Genomic DNA, 24028 nt, shown 5'->3' with positions numbered 1-24028 from the left:
CACTTTTGGGGTGATGTAATTGCTGTTTTATGCAAAAATGGGGGTTATTTCCTAAGGGCAAATCCTCTTTGCACTACAAGTGCAGGTTCAGTGCAGTTGCAAGTGCACTTGTAGTGAAATGTGTTTTTGCATTTAGGAAGTACCAGCCAACACTGTTTTTTATAAGGTTACCCAATCACGACATTTTCTGCACTCAACACATTTCTGTCAGGGTCAGCTAAAACAAACACAAGCAGTAAATGTCCACAAAGAATTTCTTTTGGTTGTTTTTTATTTGAAAAAAATGTCACAGATTGTCTGGCATATTGATAGCCCCCCTACCCACAAAGAACTCCAGGTAGCGTAACCGGACATCACGGGCATTCAGGGAGGGCAAGCCAGGACGGCCACTTTCAAGCGCCGTCAGTGTTGATGGATTAGGGATTCCGGCCTCAGGCCCAACTGAGCCAGCATAGTTGGCTGAATGTTTTCTTAAAAAATTATGGAGAACACAGCAGGCAAGTATTATATGGTTCAGTTTATACTCCGCCATATGGATGGGTGTCAGAAATAATCGGAACCGGCTGGCCAGGATTCCAAATGTGTTCTCCACCACTCTTCGGGCTCTGGCCAGCCGGTAATTAAAAACCCTCTGTTCCGGGGTGAGGGTCCTCATCGGGAATGGCCGCATCAGGTGGTCCCCCAGCGCAAATGCTTCATCAGCAACAAACACAAATGGGAGACCTTCAACATTGTCCTCTGGAGGTGGCAAGTCCAAGCTGCCATTCTGGAGACGCCTGTAGAACTCCGTCTGGGCGATCACTCCACCATCGGACATCCGGCCATTCTTCCCCACGTCCACATACAAGAAGTCGTAATTAGCCGACACCACCGCCAACATCACTATACTATTAAACCCCTTGTAATTATAATAGTACGACCCTGAGTTGGGTGGTGGGACGATGTGGACGTGTTTCCCATCAATTGCCCCTCCGCAGTTAGGAAAGTCCCACCGCTGGGCAAAGTGGGAGGCCACAGTCTGCCATTCCTGTGGCGTTGAAGGAAACTGTTGAGGAAAAAAAAATAAACATTACTATTTTTTCACAGAAACATGGCAAGCAGATTAGACACAAACATTATGGGGCAACCTCCAGATAGCATTTACTAAGGGGAATTTAACAACAACAAAGTATAAGGTACACCTATCATATTCCCCCTCCCCCCCTCTCATGGGCCATTTCTAACATTATAGGGGGGGGGAACTCTTGGACAGGTAACCCTCTTCACTTCATTGAGAGATGAATGCCTAAATACAGGGTATTACTTGGAACAGCCCCTCCTTAGTTACACTATTGGCAGACCACTGGACAGGTAAGAAGTGTCATAATACAAAGATATAAATACACACTGTACACATTTGAGGACATTTGAACATTCTGCTATTACCTATCAAGATAATAATAGGAAACAAAAACTTTAAACAGTACCATTGGAAAGTATACAGGCAGGCCCTTGCACTACATGCTTTGGGGAATTCATCCATAAATCTGAGCACTAAAGAGGTGGGTATAGTGTGTATGGGTTTGGCAAAGTCAGCAGATAGATGATTGAGGATAGAGAATTGGGATCAGCTGACTTAGCAGTTGGGGGGGGGAGGGTTAAAAAAAATTTGGGGACACCACAAAAAAAAGCCTCTGGCACTCTGCCTGAATTTAAATCAAAAATAACATTTCCAAACATTTTAGGGGGTGTTTGGGGTAAAGCACTACTATGGAGCTGATAAAATACATTGTTAAGTGACTACATGAGGTGAATATAGGGCCAGGAAAGACCATGCTGGGGAGGTTAGTGAAGGGCAAATATGTATGAAGGACATAAAATAATAATTACCTAAAAATCCAGCATGCATGAGAACAAAGGGGACATTCACAGCATATTACAATCATGGTAATTAGGGAATGAGGGAAGAAATACAATATATTATCAAACATTCAATACAATAAAATGTGATATAAAAGGATAAAAATCTTACCTTCATATACTCCTTCTGCAGGACCTGGATGATGGCAGAACAGGTCTCTGGGATAATGATCCCCAGAGCCTGGGGGGAGATGCCTGTCGAGAACTTCAAGTCCTGCAGACTTCTCCCTGTGGCCAAATACCGCAAGGTAGCGACCAACCTCTGCTCCGGAGTGATGGCTTGCCTCATGCAGGTATCCTGCCTGCTAATATAGGGGGTCAGCGAAGCCAACAAACGGTGAAACACGGGGTCCGTCATCCTGAGAAAGTTCCTGAAATCATCAGGATTATTCTCACGGATCTCACGGAGCAAAGGCATATGAGAGAACTGGTCACGCTGAAGCAACCAATTCTTGGTCCATGAACTCCTCCCCACCCTGTTCATGGACTGGACTTGTGTCAAGGTCAGGACCCCAACACCAAGCCCCCGCACAGCACGAACTCTACGAGGAGTACACATACGAAACATGGCTAGAAAACGGTCGGCTGCTCAGAACGAGGTAACAGAACGCACTGAAGAACAGCAAGGCCTGTGAAGAGCAACCTGAAAAACAGCAACGAGCGGGCAAGATCGCACAGAAAACTCCGATACGAACTGACTGCACGCACTGAAGAGCAGATACAAACCCACAAGCACAAACTGAACGGCAGAAAACGATCTGGAAGCCACGAGTCTGAAAAAGCGCGAATCGTCTCTCACCAAACTTTTACTAACACGAGATTAGCAAAAGGAGCCCAAAGGGTGCCACGCTTGGTTCTGAACTGGCCTTTTCTAGTCTTGTCGTACGTGGTGTACGTCACCGCGTTCTTGGCGATCGGAAATTCCGACAACTTTGTGCGACCGTGTGTACGCAAAACAAGTTTGAGCCAACATCCGTCGGAAAAAATCCTAGGATTTTGTTGTCGGAATGTCCCAACAAAGTCCGACCGTGTGTACGGGGCATAAGTGTGCATATTTGTTTTGTGTCAGTAACTTTTGAAAGTTGTGATGCCAGAGGCTTGGCATTATAGCTGGGAAATGAATGCACTGGGAACCGTGAAGGAACGATTGACAGTGGCGGCCGCTATATTCGCGCCATAAATCCTGAATTTGTTTGTTTCAAGTCAAAGCACCAACAGCCCTCACATCTTACACAGTACAGTTCAGATTTACTGTGATAAGGCGTAACTCTCTCCAAATCGATGACTAAACAGACTCCGCTTCTCTTAAAAGGTACAAGAGAACTCTCCTGGACACAGAGCTGGGCTTGAACCTTTCTTTGACTTCATTATTTCAATAAATAGACTGGTAAGTTGAACGTGTTCTAGTCTGTATTCTATGTTTACATTATGTGTGTCTTACAACTTCACACACAAACATAAACATTTTTTAAAAAACCTCCTTCGCTGCTATGTCCTTCTTTAGTGCTTGTTTAAAGTGGTTGTAAACCCTGGGAAAAAAACCCTGCAAGACAAAGGTATAATGAGCTAGTATGCATAGCATACTAGCTCATTATGAATTACTTGCCCGAGAATGAAGCCCCCCCGCAGCCGTCCTCGGCTCTCCCTCCGGCCGGCGACAGCTCTCCCGGGGGTTACTTCCAGGTATCGCGGCTCCAGCGCTGTGATTGGCCGGAGCCGCGATGACGTCACTCCCACGCATGCGCGCGGAAGCCGCCAGTAATGGCACACAGACTGAAGCAACGGCACATATGTCATCGGCACATACAGGGGATACCTGCTAAACTGTGCAGGTTTAGGAGATATCCTGGGTAGCTACAGGTAAGCCTTATAATAGGCTTGCCTGTAGCATAAAGTTGTTGTAAAGGGTTTACAACCACTTTAAAACGGAGTAGCGGCTCATACGTTATTCCATTCAGCATAGTTCTGTTTAGACCAACACAAACTTCAGGAAAGACAAGGAAAATCCTTTCACTTATGGGCTAATACAAACTGGCTGGGTGGCATGACTGGAAAGACCTGTTGATCTTGTAGTGTCAGAGGCAGAACAAAATAGCGTTGTGTGGAGCCTCCGCTCTGTCTTAGAAATCCGTTACCTTTAGATTTTTCTGAGCCGAAGCCGTGCCTTGGAAAAAAACTCAGAAGTCTCTGACCTGGATGGGGGTCCAAACTGAGAGACCCACATGAGACCTCAAGTGGAGGGGTTTCCACTTATTTCTTGAATGTGAAGAATACAATTCATATTTTTGGAGGGGCCTTTGTTTTAGAATTTATACTAAAGAGCTTTCCTGTTCTCATCTGAGCAGTCTTTGTCAGGTTAGAAAACAACAAAAATACCAAGCACACTTACCAGCTAGCCTGAAAAAAACCCAACAGTGTATGTAAGTGACAAAGGGTTTAGTTGCACACATTTGCAAATCTATGTGAAAGCCACAGTGCCTCGCCAAGGCTCCTCTGTATACTGTGTTCCTAACTATAGTTTTCATTCTCCCAAGTTGAAGCACATATAGCAGGGGATAAATTAAGGGCAGGTTTGCTTGGAGGGGGCTCGCCCGTCCCTAAAGATTCAGGGACACATTGGACGCCCAGCAAAAGCACAATGGCAACTGAAAGCATCTAATGTGTCCCCACGCACAATGCTGTTGAAAAGCTGTGCAGATAAGCAACAACCACCCCAATCTGAAACTAGCCTTTACAGTAAGGTGCACATGGAAGGGACTTGGTGTATTACAAAATAACAAAAATATACCCAGCACATTACCAGCTATCCTAGATTGGGGTACTTGACACTTATCTGCACAGCTTGTCTTTGTCAGGGTTCCCTATTTGCTGTGTGTACAGTTCCCCACAGGTACAGATCTGTAGTGAATATTACTTTCGGTACTCAAGTTTTGTGACAGTTTCATGCACTTCAGATATTGCTAAAAGGGTCCAAGGCATATCAGTAATGTAATTATATTTACATGTTACAATAGAGGGACTGTTTGCATCTTCTAGGCAAAGTGTTGTATGCTGTGCCTCAAAGATGCCAAGTACTATGACCAATGAGAATGCCCCTTACCTTGTGATGGATGGGCATACACTACATACCATCCATGCTCATTATGCTGCTACACATTTTGATGTTGTAATAATCGCATGATGGTGTATGTTGGTGTGTAAAGATCAACTCAGCTTTTTAATAACCCTTCCTTGCTATACTAAAATAGTTTGGTTTGAGTGGGGCTTTAAATGGTGAATACGTGTAACACCAGGAGTAGTGTAATCATTGCTTTTATCTTTAAAAGTCTGATAACTAGTTTGATTATATGCCTATGATATGAATTGGTGATGTCTCTCCCATAGAATAAGGACATAGAATAGAATAAGAAGCCTGACAGCAACAAGAACTTGGAACTGAGGGAGACGACGGTGACGCCCAGCAATATGTGGGGAGGACAAGACTTGCTGGGAGTTGGCATACGATTCTGCAGCTTCGAAGGGGCTAATGAGAACATATGGAACGTGCTGGTGAGTTATTTTAAGGACAATCTGCACTAAGAAAATAGATGTTGACTGTCTGTCATGCTGATCCAAAGACTTCCGTATTTATAGGTGTATAACACGCACTTTATCCCCTGAAAACAGAGGACAAGCTGCCTGCGTATTATACGCCGATATTCCTTTTTTTTTTGGATTTGGGCAGCGGTGTCATGCTGGCGGCCCCGCCTCTCCTGGGCCGGCCTGCCGGTGTACTCTAAAAATGGAAGAGGGTCACTGCCAGTCCCTTTACATGTGTCCTTTGTAGGCTGTGTAAAAGTGTCATGGTGAACCGGAGTCCACAGATGCCTCATTCTCCCTGTTCTTTCCGGCCGCTCTCCTCCTCCCCCTCCGAGTGTAGCTTTAGATTGGAGGAGGAGAGCGGTCACGTGAAACATCAGAGGAGAGTGATCATGTGACCAGCTGGAGGGAATGGGGCTAGTGAGGTGTTTGTAATGACGGCACAGTGTGGGAAGGGTCTGTGAGAAGAGACTGGCACTGATTTATTTTTTTAACTTTGGAGTATGCTGGCAGTGCTGTCCCAGGAGACCCAGTCTCCTGGGAGTGCAAGGGGGCTGTGCAATGTAAAATAGCTGTGTACTGTGCAGGGGGAGGAGGCTGTGCAATGTATAGGTTTACAACGTAGTGTGTGTGTGTGTGTGTGTGGTGGTGGTGGGGGGGGTGTCTTCATAGTGTAATTGCAGGGGTCTATGTAATGTGCAGGGGGGGCTTTGGAATGTAAAAGGGGCTGTGGAAAGTTTATTTTTTTTTATTTTTATTTTTTCTTCCTAAAACTTCCCTCTTAACCACTTCCCATCCCACCCATAGGCATAGTCATATGACGTCCGCAAGGTGGCTCTCCTATCCCAGGCAGGCATCATATGACATCCTTGCCTCCCCCCCGGAATAGGGGGGCGCGCGCCCGCCGCTTTACCAAGGAGCTGATGTGCGTGCCCGTTGGCCATGATGTCCGCCGGACACCTGCGATCGCTTGTGACAGAGCAGGAACGTGGATCTGTGTGTGTAAACAGTTAGAACACACCTAGGGAACAAAGTAAACCCCTTGATCGCCCCCTAGTGTTAACCCCTTCCCTGCCAGTGACATTCACACAGTAATCAGTGGATATTTATAGCACTTATCGCTGTATAAATGTCAATGGTTTCAAAAAAGTGTCCGATCTGTCCGCCGCAATGTCGCAGTCACGATAAAAATCACGATAAAAATCACAGATCACCGCCATTACTAGTAAAACAAATAAAATAATAAAAATGCCATAAATCAATGACCATTTTTCAGGCGCTATAACTTTTTTGCGCAAACCAATCAATATACACGTATTGCGATATTTTTGGTTAAAAAAAAAATGAATGAAGAATACAGATTGGCCTAAACTGAGGAAAAAATGTATTTTCCTGACAGACTCCATGGCAGCCTACGTGTGGGTTAACCCCGCCTCCTCTCCAATGCTATATGACCCATTCCCATAAATGAGTACTCACCACTAGCTACTGTGTTCCTTTTTTGTCCTCCTCCAATGGACCTACACAAAATGTTCGCGTCTGGTCGGACGGATCCAGGATCATGGCATACCTCTTGCGGTGCAGCTCAGGGCCCAGCCACGGGCGGGCGAGTAGCAGGTAGAGGCTGATGTTTACCCCTTTGGTGGAGGGATGGTCGCCTCTGTATGCCGATCGTCCAGGGACATCAATGGCTGGCAAGGTCGGAAGTTTAAAGTTTATCTCCATGGCAGTTTTTCTGTGTATTGTCTGTTTTTTTCCCCCTAGGTCTCCAGGCTTTGGCTATGACCGCTGCGGTCTCTGTTGGGACCGTTTTTCCCCCTCATGGCGGCTGGAGCGCTTGTGTGTTCCAGCTCGCCTCAGCACTTCCGGGTTTGGCCGTCCGCGCCGTTCGCACATGCGCGGTAGCCTCCTCGGGACCGAGGCTTGGCTCGCGCGTGCGTAGAGCGGCGGAACGCTCGGCAATCCGCACATGCGCAGTACGGTCACCGTCCGACGGCGCGAGGTCGGGTGGTGACGTCATGGGCGGGGGGTTTAAATTCTGCTCCCAAACTCCTTCACAGTGGGAATGCCCTCACAGTGAGTTGGAGTGGAGCGTTTTTTTCCCCATATCCAGCCCTGGCTGTTATAGGTGAGTGCCTGATTAACTTTCCTGCATACTGAATTTGAAAAAAAAAAAAAAAAAAAATGTTTTCTTTTGAAAAGGGGTGATCAAGTATATTTTCTTCTTACGTCCAGAGATAAGAAGGTTTTTTTTATCTGGACATACGTTGCAAGTGCACTTTTTATGTATTTATGGGGCAGAATGACCCTTTTTTCTTACTGGTATCTTGGCCCGTTCAGGCCACCTTTTTTTCTGCAGACCAACTGTACTGTGTCGCTCTTCATATGAAAGTTATGGACAATTCACCGCCTTTAAGTGGCCAGCCCTCACGCACAAGGTATGTGCTTATGAGGGGAGGGGTTGACAGTCAGTCGCATTGTGAATTGCGTTATCTGATGTTGGTCTCGCCTTTTTTTCCCCCTCCCTACTGTGTTTTCTCTCCCAGCTCTTCTAGATCGGACCCTCAGATCGTGGTCCAGAATGACAGAGACCTTGCCAGGCCACAACACCAGTCACCTTCAAGATCCAGACGAGACTCTACGTCTGGAAACCACCACCAGGGGAGACGTTCTCATTCCTCCTCCAGACACCGCTCCCACCGCCACGACAGCCGCTCTGATCGAAGAGCCTGCTGGGGATGTGGAACACTAGTTCCGGAGGGCAAGTCACTGTGTGACCGTTGCTATGCCTGGGCGACCAGGGAAAAAGAATCGGAGAACCAGCGTCTGGAAACTCTCGTTAAACGTGTGGTACAACAGTCCCTGAAAGAGCTGGATTCTCCCCACATGCTGAGCCAGTCTACTACACTGTCTGGCCCCCCGGCCGATGAAGCCCGTGAAGAACCGGGCACTTCTCAGCCGTATGTGGCCTCTCTTGAATCCTCGGATGATGATCCTCAGGAAGAAGAGGAAGTAGGAGGTTTTGACTTCAGTATGGTGTCACCTTTAATTAAGGCAATCAAGGAGGCTCTTAAGTGGGAGGATCCCTCTACTCCCCCGGCCAAACAAAAGAAATTCTTCAAGCATTTGGGGAAAGAACGCGCAAGTTTCCCGCTCCTTTCTGAGCTGAAAGAGATCATAGATGAGGAATGGAGTAAGACGGACAGGAAGTCCTCTATGACAAATAAGACCTCCAGATTATATCCCTTCAAGTCAGAAGAGGTGAAATATCTGGAGAATGCTCCCCTCATAGACGCAGCCCTAATGCGTCTAGCTAAGCATATTACACTCCCCTTGGAAGATGCAGTGTCCTTCAAGGATGGTCTTGAAAGAAGGATCGACCAAGACTTGAAGAGGATTTACGGGTTGGCCGGAACGGCCTGTAAACCCGCTTTGGCTCTGGCAGCCATGTCAAAAGCCATGGAAGCCTGGACGGAGAATGTGGATTCCTTCCTTAAAGGGGTGTCAGAGGAGCTAGCGGGAAGTTCTGCAGCTGCAGAATTAAAGCTAGCGGCGGTGTTCTTGGGGGAGGCGTCCATTGATTTGATACGCCTATTGGCGCGAATTATGCTGTCGTCGGTCACGGCCAAACGGGCTTTATGGTTACGTTCTTGGCTTGCTGACCCCGTTTCCAAACAGGCCTGGTGTAAGATTCCCTTTGAGGGGTCTTCACTGTTTGGCAATAAGCTAGACGATGCCATAACACGAGCCACGGGTGGCAAGTCGGGGTTTCTCCCCCAGGACAGGCGCCTTCTTGGTCGGAAGAAACCGCAGTTCAGAAGACGCTCTCCGGAGCGTTCTAGAGAAGCTCGCTCGTACAAGCCCGGTAGGGACTTCAGGAAAAATTGGAGCAGGGGCCAGACATCCTTTCGCAAGTCCGCTAAAGGCCAGACATCCAGCGGCCGGGAGCAAGCAAAGTCTTTTTGAGATTGCGCCCGCCCAGGCGGGTCGGGTAGGGGCACGGCTGCGCCTCTTCCGGCACGTCTGGGTGGCCTCGATCTCGGACTTTTGGGTAATAAAGACGGTCTCGACAGGTCGCAGATGGACTTTCTCCAGTACTCCGCCCCCCAGATTTGTTCCCACTCTTCTGCCCCGGTCGGAAGATCAAAAACAAGTGCTACTGTCCTATGTGGATCTCCTGAAATCTCAAGGAGCGGTGGTGTACGTCCCGAGGGACGAATGGTTTCAGGGAATATACTCCCCTCTCTTCCTGGTTCAAAAAAAGAGTGGCTCTTGGCGCCCGGTCATAGACCTGACCTACCTCAACGAGTTTATAGAGCCAGGGAGATTCAAGATGGAAACCCTGTCGACTATTCAGCAAGCTATTCAGCCAGGCGATTGGATGATTTCCATCGACTTGAAGGACGCTTATTTCCACGTTCCGATAGAAGAAGGGTTTCACAAATATCTCTGCTTCCAGGTAGGGCAAGATCATCTACAGTTTATCTGCCTCCCCTTCGGATTGACAACGTCCCCCCGAGTCTTTTCAAAAATCCTCTTGGCCACAGTGGCTCACATAAGACTGAAGGGGGTACGTCTTTATCACTACCTCGACGACCTCCTGATATTATCGCAAACCAGGGAGCAGCTGCTGGCCCACCGAGATCAGGTGATCTCCACCCTATCCAGTTTCGGGTGGCTCCTGAACTTAGCAAAAAGTCATCTAAAACCAGCGCAACGCCTAATATATCTAGGAGCTCAGTTCGACACTGTAAGAGGCACCATTTCCCTTCCACTACAGAAAATTACGGTGGTGCGGGAAAGAATTTCTCAGGCGTTACACGCCTCATACCTAAAAGCCTCTCAGTGCCTGGAAATCATCGGCACGATGGTCTCTACAACACCCATGGTCAAGTGGGCCTTGTGGAGATTACGTCCATTCCAGTCAGGGTTCCTGCAGCAGTGGAGAACAGGGGACAAGAATCAAGTCATCCGGGTGACTTCGTCAATGAGGAACAGCCTCTTTTGGTGGCTTCAACGCAAGAATCTCCTGGCATGTCATTCCATCGCCCCCATCTCCTGGATCACGGTTACGACCGATGCCAGTGGGACGGGTTGGGGGGCCCTCTGCGGCTCGAACCTCGCCCAGGGCAAATGGGATTCCTGCCTTCCAGTCCCAGGGTCGAACGTCCTGGAACTCAGGGTGGCCTGGTGTGCTCTACAGGCCTTCTCTCACCTACTGAAGGGGAAGTCAATACTGTTAAGAATGGACAACACAACGGCCGTCGCCTACGTGAAGAGGCAAGGGGGTACCCGGAGTCCCACTCTCCTTCGAGAAGTCGAGCCCATCCTTTCGTGGTGTTATGGAAATGATTAAGAGCTCCAATCGAGCCCAAGGTTATCTGCTGCTGTCTCTAATTGGAAAGTGTGGATATGCATGTATATAAAAGTAAACACTCTGAGACACGCTCAGCACCGTTACTTCTTACACTTCTAATTTATTCAAGGCGGTGCTAATGTTTTATACACAAAAATACGTCATTGCTATGTTAGTCTAATAGGTACATCTCATTGGTTAAGATAGAAAAGAAGATGGAGAATCTTCATAACGAGGTTTGGCTGTCCTTGGTTTTATCTTCAGTTCCGCGTTCTTCTGATGTGTGGGATGTAGGGGGTACCCGCCATCTTGAGAAAATATAGGAACAGAGCTAATCTGTATACTTATATAATGAGTAAGGAGAAAAATATGTATACACATAAGAAAATAGACATTTTCAGATTATTATTATTATTATCTACATCACATTCCTTCACAATCCCCCCTAAAATGACTATTTTCTCTTTTCTGTCCCTAATACTAAAGGTCCTACTTTGGCCTGGCCCTTCTCCTCAGCAACTCTTTTAGGCTGTATATAGAATTGGGCAGCAACTGTTCACTTCCCTCCTCGATACAGCTGGAGAGGTGCAGTCAGGCGCTATCTATCCCTAAAACCCTATAGGACTGTGAGATTATGGACAGGGAGTGACTGTAGAGGAGTGAAGGGTTTGTCATCTTCCATCATAAGGGGGACCTCTTCTTCTTGGTGGAGAAATGTAGGTGTGCTATTGTCTACAGCCTTGCTCATTAACTTTTTTACGAAAGGTAGAATACAGCATACAGTCAGGGCTAAAAGAACCAGGATTATTAATACCGTTACCCCTATCTGGACGAGCACCTTCTGCCACCCACTCATCCAGCTAAAGTATTGATCCCATGGGTCTGTGATACCTGAGTTCTTCTTCAACTCCAATGACAGATCTTCTAATTTCTTTATAGCTAGAGTAACCTTACCATTTGGGCCAGTATTATCAGGAATGTATGTACAACAGGTTCCCGTTTTTTTCCTATGATTTTACAAAACACCTCCTTTCCCAGCTAGCACCATGTCTAAGGCCATCCGGTCCTGGAATGTCATGTAGGAAGTGGGGGCTAACTGGTCAGCAATTCCCTGGAGGGCATCTTTAGTGTAATTTACAAATCTCTGTTGGTTATAATATGTGTAGTGTCAGGTCACCTAGAGGCTGGGTGACAGATGCACACCGTTGGGATCAGAAGTGCACCGCAAGGTAGTGGACCCTACGGCTGACTGCTGCGGATTGAACCCTGGGAGGTTCAGGAAGCAGGTCTACTGGATCACTGACACAGATCCCACTGGGAGCTAGAGCATAGATTCCCCAGGGCGCGGAGTCTAAGAGCCAGCAGGTGTTCACCAGAGCCTTTAATGGTAAGGATGGACTGCGCTGCAGTCTGGCTCCAGGTCGCGGCCCCCAGGGTCTCACAGCTCACGCTCACGGTAGACTACAGGAGAAGAGAAAGGAGGCAGCAGGCTAGAACAACAAGGAAAGTAAGGGACAAGCCAAGGTTCAGGGTCACAGGCAAACAGGGATGGTCGGGAACAGGCCAAAGTCGGTAACAGGAATCAGATGTAGGAAACACAGCAAGTACACATAGAGGCTAACACACAATGGTTGATCATCACTGCTGGCTTGCGGTGCACAGGTTAATATAGGGTTCCCTGATAGGGCCTGGGGTGGGGCCATGCTTAGAGGAGAGGTTATAAAAGCAGTCAGGTGAGGGTCAGCTGGTCTCTAGAGATGAACACATGGAGACAGGTATGCTGATCGACAAACTCTATTGCATAACCATGACATGTAGTTAATCCAATCTACATTCTTGCTGACAGTTGTTATGGGGATCAAAGACTCAAAACCAGCTTTTACCTGATCCCTGGCTTTAAACTCATCAGGGACCCCCCTTGTAACCCCTATGACATCTATGTATACATGAGGGTCAAAGCTTCCGGAGAGAGCTGCTCGCTTCCTCCTCTGACTGTGTGCTGGGTCAGTGTATGTATCAGGGGTATCTTCGGTTAGGATATGGGGGGGCATAATGACCTTTGCAAAGGCACATTCACTGGTCCAGATTCCCTCTAGATCAAACTGAAAAAGGATATGCAGCACCCGAAAACACGCTCTCCTGCAGTGATAAGCGTGCATTCAGGTGTTCTTCCTGGCCAACTTGACTGAGGTGGCTGTGGTCAGCAAAACTTGGAATGGACCATCATATCTTGGCTCAAGGATCTCCAGACAGTAGTTGGTGTGTTCCTGTATCTAATTCAGGATCTGGAATGGAAGAAAACATCTGGACATGCATTCAGGTTAATTCTCGTGATAAAGTGGTTACATAATTAGTCAACACATCAGACTGTAACTGTTGTGGAAAGTAACAACCAAGTCTGGGAGCTGAACCAAACAAAATTTCATAAGGGGATAGGGCATGTTTCCCCTGGGGGTGTGTCTGACACTGAACAGGGCAATGGGCTAACTGTCTGGCCAACTCATGTTAGTCTCTTGGGCCATCTTTAACATCCTGTTTTTAGTGTCCCATTCATCCTTTCTACCTTCCCGCTACTTTGAGGGTGGTATGGGATGTGTAGTGCCAACTGAACCCCCAGTGCTGCCCAAATCTCTTTAGTAAGGGTTGCTGTTAAGGCTGGGCCCTGATCTCTCAATATCACCTCTGGGACCCCAAATCTACATACTATCTCACGCAGTAGTTTCTTAGCTGTGGTCCTGGCAGTCATGACCACTTCCACTAGGGCGTTTTCGAATCTGCCACTTCTTGGCACTTTAGAATGATCAATTTGCATCCTCTGGAATGGGGTATAGGGCTTTTGCCAGGTGCTTCTTCTGTGTTTTTTTTCTGTGCGTCCTACATTTGGTGCAGATAATGCATTATCTGCAGAAGTTGTCGGTCAGTGGAGTAACTCTTGGTGCAACACTTGTTGATAAGAGAGTTCATAAAAGTCTTTGTCAAGTGGGCAGCTCCATGTGCCCATTGCACCACGGCTGGGTACATACTCCTGGGTAGACAAGGCTTCTTGTTGCACTCGAATAGTCCATTTCTGAGAGTTGCTCCTCTCCGTTTCCAGCTTTCCTTCTTAACCGGATTTGTTGTTTCCTGTAGTTCTTTTAGATAAACTCTGTCCACTGGGAAAGTCTGTAAGGTAAGCACAGGGTGGTCTTCTTCTACCACCCTGCTGTCCACTTCCCGTGGACCACCAGCTGTCTGTTTGGCAGCTGAATTGGCTAGATGATTGCCTTAAGCTTCCTTTGAGTTCATTTTGTTGTGTGCTTTACTCAGAATAGTCACTTGGGTTGGGAGAAGCAAGGCATCAATTTTTCACAGGTGTTCCTGCAGCCGTCAGGAATCCTCTGTCCTAGATAACACCATAATCATGGGCAATGCTGAAAGCATATCTTGAGTCAATATGAATGTTGGCTCTTTTTCCCTCTGCCCATTTACGTGCTGTAGTAAGTGCTTACAGCTCTGCCTCCTGTGCAGACATCACCGGTGGTAAGGCTTCAGCTTGTAGAACAGTGTTTTCAGTGGTGACCGCGTGTCCTGTGTGGTCATGGGGTGACAAGTCAAGACTCTACTCCTCCTCCTCCTTTCCCCCCTCGAGAAGTGGAAGAAGGGTGGTAGGGTTCAGTGTTTGACAACTTAATAGAGTAATGCTGTCCAGTAGGAGGGAACACAGGAGTCTCAAGTGTCTGGTAGTGGACAAGTGTTTCGGCTGGATCTTGGTTGAATATGGCAACAACGTCATGGGGAGTAAGCAGAACGAGGCAGTGTCCGAGGACCAAGTTCAAAGTTTTGTCAAGCAAGGTTTGTGTAGCAAAGTCAGCTCGCAGACACAATAGGCCTCCTCTTGCTACCGCATCCAGCCGACAGGAATAATATCCTATGGGGCGTAGGCTGATGCTGTGTGATTGGGTGAGTACACCTGCAGCATGTCCCAGACATTTGGATACAATGAGCTTGAGCGTTTTGTCGTAGGCTGGGAGCCCTAGCGCCGGGGGTGGCGCACTTAAGGGCCTCAAACTTAGATATTTCTTCAGGAGACATCTGGAAGGGTCTGATTGCAGAGCATCAGTAGGAAGGCTTCTGGAATCCATGCTCTGCACTAGAAAATTAGTCCAAGGAAAATGACAGGTGTTGAGCACCACTGCAATTTGGGCTTTGAGGCTCTGCAGCCCTGGTTGGCAAGATAGCACAACAGGCTTTCTGAGGTGACTTCAACAGGGGGTAAGTCAGCTGCACAAAGGAGAAGGTCATCAACATGTTGGAAGAGAATCACTTCCGGGTGTTCCTCTTGTCATGTGTCAAGGATGATAGCCATAGCTTTTGCAAACTGGCTTGGAAAGTTCTGTGCCGCTTGTGGCACAACTGTTTAGGTATGTTGCCGTTTCTTTCCGTGGATGAATGCGAAAAGGTACCAGCAGGAGGGATGAGGGTGGACACTGAAGAAAACGTTTGTAAGGTCCACCTCTGTGAGGTATTTTGCAGTCAAAGGCATCCACAGCAGGTACCTGGTTCTTCTTTAGGGGTTCTCTTCTTGGGGTTATTGTGGTTTCCGGGGCAATGAAGCGCCCTCTTTTAGCTTGACTGAAACTGGTGGCACCTTTAAGTGACCGTTGTCTTCCGGTCCTGTGGACCATAGGCACGCAGGGATTCTGTCAAGTACTTCCTGCAGTATTGAACTTGAAGTTTTCGCTTCATTAAGTGTCATCAGGAGAGGCAGAGAACACAAAGCAGATTAGTCTTCTAAAGATAGGGGAGTATGTAACTTCATCCCCCCTTCAGGCGTGTCCTGATTGAGGCCTGTAGTCTGGACAACACATCAGCTCCTAGTAGATTCAAGGGACATGTAGAGGACACCACAAATCTGGCAACCAAATCAGGAAGTGGACTGGAGCGGGGCACCCCATCCATTCCCACGCAGGAAACGTGTGTGTCTCTTTTCATAGTGGGAGAAACTCAGATCATCAAAAGCCTGTACGAGTGTAGCATGATACTTCTTCACAGACTCCCCTTTATCTTGGGTAATATCTTGGATTGTGGTGGTCTGATCCGTCAACTTCTCCTTTGCCCAGTCCTGGAGTTGTGCACAGAACTCCACGCCTGAGGTGTAGGAAGTGGCACTTGTCAGGCAGGCATCATTGAAGGCTGTCTGCATAACTGGACAAAAGACATATCCTGCTTTGATTTGGCATAGGCTGATCAAGTCTCTCCAGACAGCTGAGTAAGTTTCTTGTATCTGCACTATCCTGTGGTAGAAGGGAATTGGCTGCTTCTCTGGGTCAGGCAGACTTGTCACTAAGGCCGCTGCTTGTGATGGAGTAAAAGCGACATACATCACTGGTGCCCCTTCTGGTAACCGAGACTGTTGTTGGGGCGGGGGCTGGCAAGGGGCACTGTTCTTTACTGTTGCCAGCATGTGTTTGAGATCCTCTCGGAACTGTGAGTCTGGAGCCGGCTTGGGGGTTAAATCAGTGGGTGGCCTTGCTGCCTGCTGTTGGGCTTCCCACTCAGACGCTTCTTCATCATTAACATATCCGGCCTGGGAATGTGATGCTTCCGTATTGGGGAAGACAGGTGTGTGGTATGAACCATCCTGGTTTAAAACAGGGAGGGCTGGGTACAGGCTGTTTAAGCTCACTGGGTGTACCAAGATGGCCGCCGGCAGGAAGTGCACTGGGCTGGGTAGAAAGTGAAGGCATGGGTGCACTAAGATGGCCGCCGGGCTGAGTTGTCACAGTGGGTTGTGCTTGGGTGGTGAGAAAGGAGTGGTTGTTAGACGGAGGGCAGTGCTGTCCCTCCCCTCCTTTTGTTTCAAGTTCCAACATAGCGTGGTAATTTCACATACTGTATCCTCAACTCTGTGATACACATACATAATACAATCGCCATCTTTCTTAACTTCCTTTATCCAATTTTCTTTATCACACAGGATTTTTCTCCCTGTTTCTTTAGCAATATAACTTTCGCCACTTCTTTCAACTTTATTAACTATTTCAACATCTTATCCCCTCTTCACTATCACATTCTTTTCTCTCTCTGTTTCTCGGCTAACGGCTTGAGAGGAGAATACGTACAACCAAGGGGTTAATATTCTTTCTCAGTGTTCTTATCAAATTCCTTGGGTGGGGGCACATAAGACTGCGCTTCTAGTTGCTACTGTCTGCTATAACCCTGTAATGTACGGTTAATCTCAGAACAAGAACAAACACGTCAGGGGTAGTGGGGAGCAACGGCCCGCGACCCAACAGATCCCCCGGGCAGCCCCCCCTCCGACCTTAACCATTCCCCAACCCCTCTCGTGTATAGCAAACAGTAAACCACAAATACACTCACGACAGGACATTACACCTGCCACTCTTCGAACTGCAAAATTTCAGCAGGCTAAGATAACCTCAGGGGCAGACAACTCCCCTTAAACCCAGTTAAAGGCCGTCATTACAGTTACTCCCAGAGGCCGACAGCTCATCTGGGGGTGAGGGCACACATGTAGCACTTTTAGACTGCTGAGTTTCGTAGCCCAAAGAATGGCAGACAGTGAACAAATACAGACAGCAGAAACCCATTGGCAGGTTCGTTAAAACAACCTCAGGCGAGGAAATACCTGCCTCTAAGACAGTCTCAGCATACCGACAGAATCCAGCCGTCAACCGAAAGATAAGAAAGTCGTACAGTGGTAAGAATATAAAGAAGACTTACTGGTACTGTTAGGGCTGCGCAAACCCCCTCTCATCTTTCAATTAACGCTCGAATGCTTATCGCGGTATGGCTTCGACTGTAGCCTGAGGTCCCAGGTTTCGGCACCATCTGTTATGGAAATGATTAAGAGCTCCAATCGAGCCCAAGGTTATCTGCTGCTGTCTCTAATTGGAAAGTGTGGATATGCATGCATATAAAAGTAAACACTCTGAGACACGCTCAGCACCGTTACTTCTTACACTTCTAATTTATTCAAGGCGGTGCTAATGTTTTATACACAAAAATACGTCATTGCTATGTTAGTCTAATAGGTACATCTCATTGGTTAAGATAGAAAAGAAGATGGAGAATCTTCATAACGAGGTTTGGCTGTCCTTGGTTTTATCTTTAGTTTCGCGTTCTTCTGATGTGTGGGATGTAGGGGGTACCCGCCATCTTGAGAAAATATAGGAACAGAGCTAATCTGTATACTTATATAATGAGTAAGGAGAAAAATATGTATACACATAAGAAAATAGACATTTTCAGATTATTATTATTATTATCTACATCACATTCCTTCACAGTGGGCGCAGAAAAACCTTTGCAATATCTCGGCAGTGTTCATCCCAGGAGTCCAGAATTCTCAAGCGGACTTCCTTTCACGCACCGAACTGGACAACAATGAGTGGTCCCTTCATATGGAAACGTTCAGATGGGTCTCCTCTCTAGGGATCAACCCCGAGGTAGATCTGTTCGCCTCTCGCCACAACTTCAAGCTGGAGAAATTTTACACTAGAGGCCGTTGCAGTCAGGCTCTCGGGTCAGATGCACTGACGGATCTTTGGAAGTTCAGCAAGGCATACGCCTTCCCGCCGCTTCCAGTCATCTTGAGATTCCTGCAGAGACTCTGTTCAGAAACGGACAAAGTGTTGATGATAGCTCCATACTGGCCGAACAGGCCCTGGTTCCCTCTCCTTGTCCAACTCAGCTTCAGGGACCCGGTGCCTCTCCCTCTCAGGCCGGACCTTCTTTCTCAGGGGTCAGTCCTGCACCCGTGTCCAGCAGTGCTGAGACTGATGGTCTGGTTCTTGAGAGGGAGAGGCTAATCTCCCTTGGCTGCGCTCCTACAGTAATATCAACCCTCATGAGTTCAAGAAGATCCAGCACAAATAAAGTTTACAGTAGGATCTGGTCCAAATTTGTGGATTTTTGCTCTTCTAGCGGCAGGTCTTTTAGACACCCGGGGGTGCAAGATATACTCAGCTTCCTTCAAACGGGCTTAGATCTACCATTATCCATCAGCTCGCTTAGGGTTCAGGTCTCTGCACTGTCGGCCTTCTCTGGGTCCTCCTGGGCAACTAATCCGGCAATTTTTTCATGGCGCTTCAAGGCTCAAGCCCCAAAGGAAATCCAGATTCCCCAAATGGGACTTGCCACTTGTCCTGGACTCAATCTCCGGACTCAGTACTACCGGGCCTTCCCCGCTCTCTATCAAGGACTTCTCAGCTAAAGTAGTCTTTCTAGTAGCCATCACATCGGCAAAAAGAGTTTCTGAGATTGGCTCTCTGGGTTGTAAAGAACCCTTCTTAACGTTCTTCCGGATCGAGTAGTCCTTATCCCTATGCTGGGTGCTAACCCAAAAGTGTCCTCGGTGTTCCATGTTAATCAAGAGATAGTCCTTCCTACGTTTAGGTCTCTGGAGTCCTCCGAGGTTCATCCTCTGGATGTAGGAGAAACAATTAAAGAATATCTGAGAGTGACTTCTCCCTTCAGACGTTCTGACCATCTATTCATCTTACACTCAGGAAGTAACAAAGGAAAGAAAGCCTCAGTTAGGACACTCGCTACTTGGATTGTTCAAACTATTCAACAAGCATACAAGGCGAAGGGCTTTGCTCCTCCACAGGCGGTGACAGCTCACTCCACCAGGGGAATGGCAGCTTCATGGGCGGCAGCTCGACATGTGGCCCCAGACACCATCTGCAAGGCAGCCTCATGGGCCTCTATCAACACTTTCATGTCTCATTACTGTATTGAGCCTGCTTCATTATCCTCTGTTGACTTTGGTTTGAGAATCCTATCGGTCGATAGGACAAATTAAAATTTTGTTTGATTTAGCATACCCATCCGTGTGGTCGGCTAGTTATTTCCCACACGTAGGCTGCCATGGAGTCTGTCAGGAAAAAGGAAAATTTCAAATACTTACCGTAATTTTCCTTTCCTGATGGACTCCATGGCAGACGGAGTTCCCACCCATTGGTCAAAGAGTAGGCTAGTTACGGAACACAGTAGCTAGTGGTGAGTACTCATTTATGGGAATGGGGTCCTATAGCATTGGAGAGGAGGCGGGGTTAACCCACACGTAGGCTGCCATGGAGTCCATCAGGAAAGGAAAATTACGGTAAGTATTTGATAATAAATTTTCCTTTTTTTTTAAATTCTTTAAAAAAAAAAAAAATTATTGCAAAAAGTACAAAATATTTTTTGTTTATTTATAGCGCAAAAAATAAAAAAACGCAGAGGTGATAAAATACCACCAAAAGAGAGCTCTCTTTTTGTGGAAAAAAATTATCAAAATTATTTGGGTACAGTGTTGCATGACCGCACAATTGTCATTCAAAGTGCGACAGCGCTGAAAGCTGAAAATTGGCCTGGGCAGGAAGGGGGGTAAAGTGCCCTGTACTGAAGTGGTTAAAATTGGGGTGCGTGTTATGCGGTAATTTACTAAAAAGCTTATTTGAACAGGCTGAAGTTAGATGCACAGCTGTACCAGAGTTTGCACACTCCAGTTTTAGTAAATCCCACTGTTACTTTCCTGGAACAAGTATGCAGATCAGAAAGCTTCATTTCACTAGCTGCATGCAAGTACTGTATGCTGTCCAGAGACAAGAAGGCAACCCAATCAGAAATGACGGCCTTCATATTTCTCTCAGTGCAGCTTTTCAACAAGCTCTTGTGTATAACTAATGAAGAAAATTGATATGTTGTTGGATATAGCAAATTAATTTTTTGTTGTTTTAACTGGTTCACGCATGGCGCTGGCGAGAACCTCTCGTCGATCCAGGTGGACGTCGTATGACGCCCTCCCAGATCCCGGCGCAATCTGTCACCGGCTACATCCACCAGACACAGCCGATGACTGATCACTGTACTGGCTTGCTGCCGGTACCATGTGACTGCTGTAACCAAATACAACAGGTCACATGACAGTTGTACATAGTGGAAGGCTTCCTTTCAAGCCATCCATTGTATACAATTGTGCTGCTAGCTGCGATCACATGGTTCAGACTGGGCCAATCACAGCTCATCTGTACCTTGTGATGAGAGAGAGATAGAGATAGAGATAGAGAGAGAGATAGACTGTGTAGCATACGGAATAGGAAAGCCTGTTGTCCTGTGTCCGAAAACCGGAAGTGATGCAATGATGCTGTTAGCCCCGCTACACAGTGGATACCCAGTGCTACACAGTGGCTCATACTGTGAAAGTGAAATACCTCCTTGTGGGGTGAATAATAGCGGTGAGTGCATTTCCTATGGGGCGCCTTTTTAAAGAAGCACCGAATAACAATCTGAAGGAGCATTTTGTCACTTTATTTTGGATTTTGTAGTATACCAGTATCTAGGGACTTTATATGTATGTTGAGTTCAGCACTATAGCAGTATTATACACTGATTACATTTGTGGATTTTGCATAGGAATATAAGATAGATAGATAGATAGATAGATAGATAGATAGATAGATAGATAGATAGATAGATAGATAGATAGATAGATCTTTTTTGGTTTTGTTTTTTGTTTTTTCCACTAGTATTCATTTTAGATGGTGGTCCTCTGATTAGGAGGCTCACACTATATAGTAGCCTATAACAGTGTGGACACTAGGTAGTGTTTTTTTTTGTATTTCTTGCTTTTTTTTTTTTTTTTTTTTGTGTTTTTGCACGTTTTTTTGTCATATAATTACTCAGATATCAGTACTGCTAACTCTTTTTGCACATTTGCACTTCCTATGCACTTTAGCACATACTAGCACAAGGCATCCCTCACGCATTAGAGGGTCTGGAACATCTTAAAGTAAGAACAGCGCCATTTCTATCCCTTTCTTCCTATGTTTTTCTATTTTCACCTTAGGGTGGATTTATTGATAAAGGCTGCAGTTCTTTATATACGTTTTGTATTTTCTTACCGTAAGCGCGGGAGTTTATACTATTCTTAGTGTTACATGACATCGCAATTGTAATTCAAAGTGTGACAGCGCTGGAAGCTGAAAAGTGGCCTGGACAGGAAGGAGGTGAAAGTGCCCGGCAGTGGCATCGCTAGGGGGTGGCTTTTGGGGCTATAGCCCCGAATCTGGGGCCCATAGCCCCGAGTCTCTGCAGGTGTCCCCAAGAGGAAGGGGGCTCTCTGAGGACCCTGATGTAAGTGGAGGGTTTCTCTGGGGACCCTGATGCAAGGGAGAGGCTCTCTGGGGACCCTTATTTTAACAGGGAGGCTCTCTGGGGACCCTAATGTAAGGAGGGGCTCTCTGGGGACCCTGATGCAAGGGGGAAGCTCTCTGGGGAATCTGATGTAAGGGGGGGCTCTCTGGGGATATATACACACACACACACGTATATTACTGTATATACATGTGTATGCCCGCCCAAGCGTAAAGTATGACTTTATGAAGCTGCTATGGGCTCTAGCCCCAGATCTTTTGTAGACCTAGCAATGCCCCTGGTGCCCGGTATTGAAGTAATTAAAGCCCAGTTGAACTTTCAGCTAACACTAGATAAATACAGTACATAAAATCAAAATGTGTTCCTTGCCTTACAGTAGATTTTCTGTACAATGCTTGTCCGGCATGTTGAGGAGAGCGACCCATCCCCTGCTGAGCTAGAGCTGTCCAATCAGCAAGGGGCATATGTTTTACTGATTAGAGAGCTATAGCTCTGACCCAGTAGTGGAAGTGCTAGTCTGCAGCTGCTGCCTTTTATACTCAAATGGCTTCTTTAGAAAGAAAAAACTGTAAGATGCCGCACACCCTTTTATTTAGGTGCACATGAAATGTATTTAGCTGATTTAAACTGAGGGTTCAGTGGGGCTTTGATTTTATTTTTTTATTTTTTTTAATGTGAGAACCTTTTTAACCTTTTATTTTTATGCTTTCTCAAGTAAGTGGAACCAAACTCTCCTGCAGCATTAGCTGGTTTGAGGCCCCATACAGACTACATCATAGGAGCAGATACAGTCATGAATGAGGTAATATGCTCTTTCTATCTATCCTTTTTTTTTTTTTCTTTTTTGTCTACACTGCCACAGTTTGGTATATTTCTTAACTACTTCCAGCCCATGGCCGTCATATGGCGTCCTGGACTTTTAGTGGAGATATCTGAATGAAGCCTGCAGCTACAGGAATCCATCAGATATTATTTTTATTTTTTTTCCTGCCAGCTATTCCCTGCACCTGTTCAGCCGCTTGACGTTCCTCCTGTCGCCAGCCTCCGCTGCTTCTACTGGCTCGCCTGTGCAATTGGCGAGCCAGCGAATGGAATCTGCTGGCGGCTGAACTTCCCAATAGAGAATACCATGTGCCACATGGTCCCCGGCAGTCTGTTTGACCTTCAGAGATAATATATATCTATATATTACATGTATATATCAGCCTTTTCAGCTGCGTGGAGAGTCTTATAGACGCCACACCTCTCCATCAAGAGGACCTGTCATGCCCTATTCCTATTACAATGTGATAAAAAAAAAAAAAAATTCAAAGGGAAAGTGTAAAAAAAAAAAAAAAAAATTTAATAAAAATAAAATAACTAAACAAAAAAAAAACAGTAAAGCGCCCTCATCCCCACGTGCTCGAAAGCAGAAGTGAACGCATACGTACATCGTGCCCACATATACATATAAACTGTGTTCAAACCACACATGAGGTATCGCCGCGATCGTTAGAGCAAGAGCAACAATTCTAGCCAAAGACCTCTTCTGTGTAATGCTAAACTGGTAACCTGTAAAAAAAAAAAAAAAATTAAAGCGGCGTCGCCTATGGAGATTTTTAATTACCTAAATTTGGCACCATTCCACTAGTGTGCGCAATTCTAAAGTGTGACATGTTGGGTATCAATTTACTCGGCGTAACATCATCTTTTATATTCTAGAAAAATTAAACTAAAACTAAAAAAAACAAAACTTTTATTCTTTTTTATTCATAGGACAGGTTTTTTTTTTTTTTCAAAAAAACACGTTTGAAAAATTTGCTGCGCAAATACCGTGTAAAATAAAAAAAGTTCCAACGCCATTTTATTCCTTGGGGTCTCTGCTAAAAATTTGTGTGTGTGTGTGTGTATATATATATGTGTGTGTGTGTGTATATATATATATATATATATATATATATATATATATATATATATATATATATATATATATATATATATATGTATGTATGTGTGTGTATATATATATATATATATATATATATATATATATATATATATATATATATATGT

The 24028-nt window shown here is 46.2% G+C and overlaps 1 long non-coding RNA gene across 1 annotated transcript in view; it reads left to right on the top strand.

Annotated features, from left to right (window-relative positions):
• Positions 1 to 3210: 3210 nt before the first annotated feature.
• Positions 3211 to 24028, top strand: part of LOC141141455 (uncharacterized) — a 47031-nt gene continuing 26213 nt past the window's right edge. The window contains exons 1-3 of the long non-coding RNA XR_012244089.1: positions 3211 to 3286; positions 5284 to 5448; positions 22692 to 22778. This is a non-coding gene — a long non-coding RNA (uncharacterized lncRNA). The remainder of the gene's footprint in view (positions 3287 to 5283; positions 5449 to 22691; positions 22779 to 24028) is intronic.

Source organism: Aquarana catesbeiana, linkage group LG04, assembly GCF_042186555.1.
Source record: "Aquarana catesbeiana isolate 2022-GZ linkage group LG04, ASM4218655v1, whole genome shotgun sequence".
Lineage (NCBI taxonomy): Eukaryota > Metazoa > Chordata > Amphibia > Anura > Ranidae > Aquarana > Aquarana catesbeiana.
This window is presented reverse-complemented; position numbering and strand designations above follow the sequence as displayed.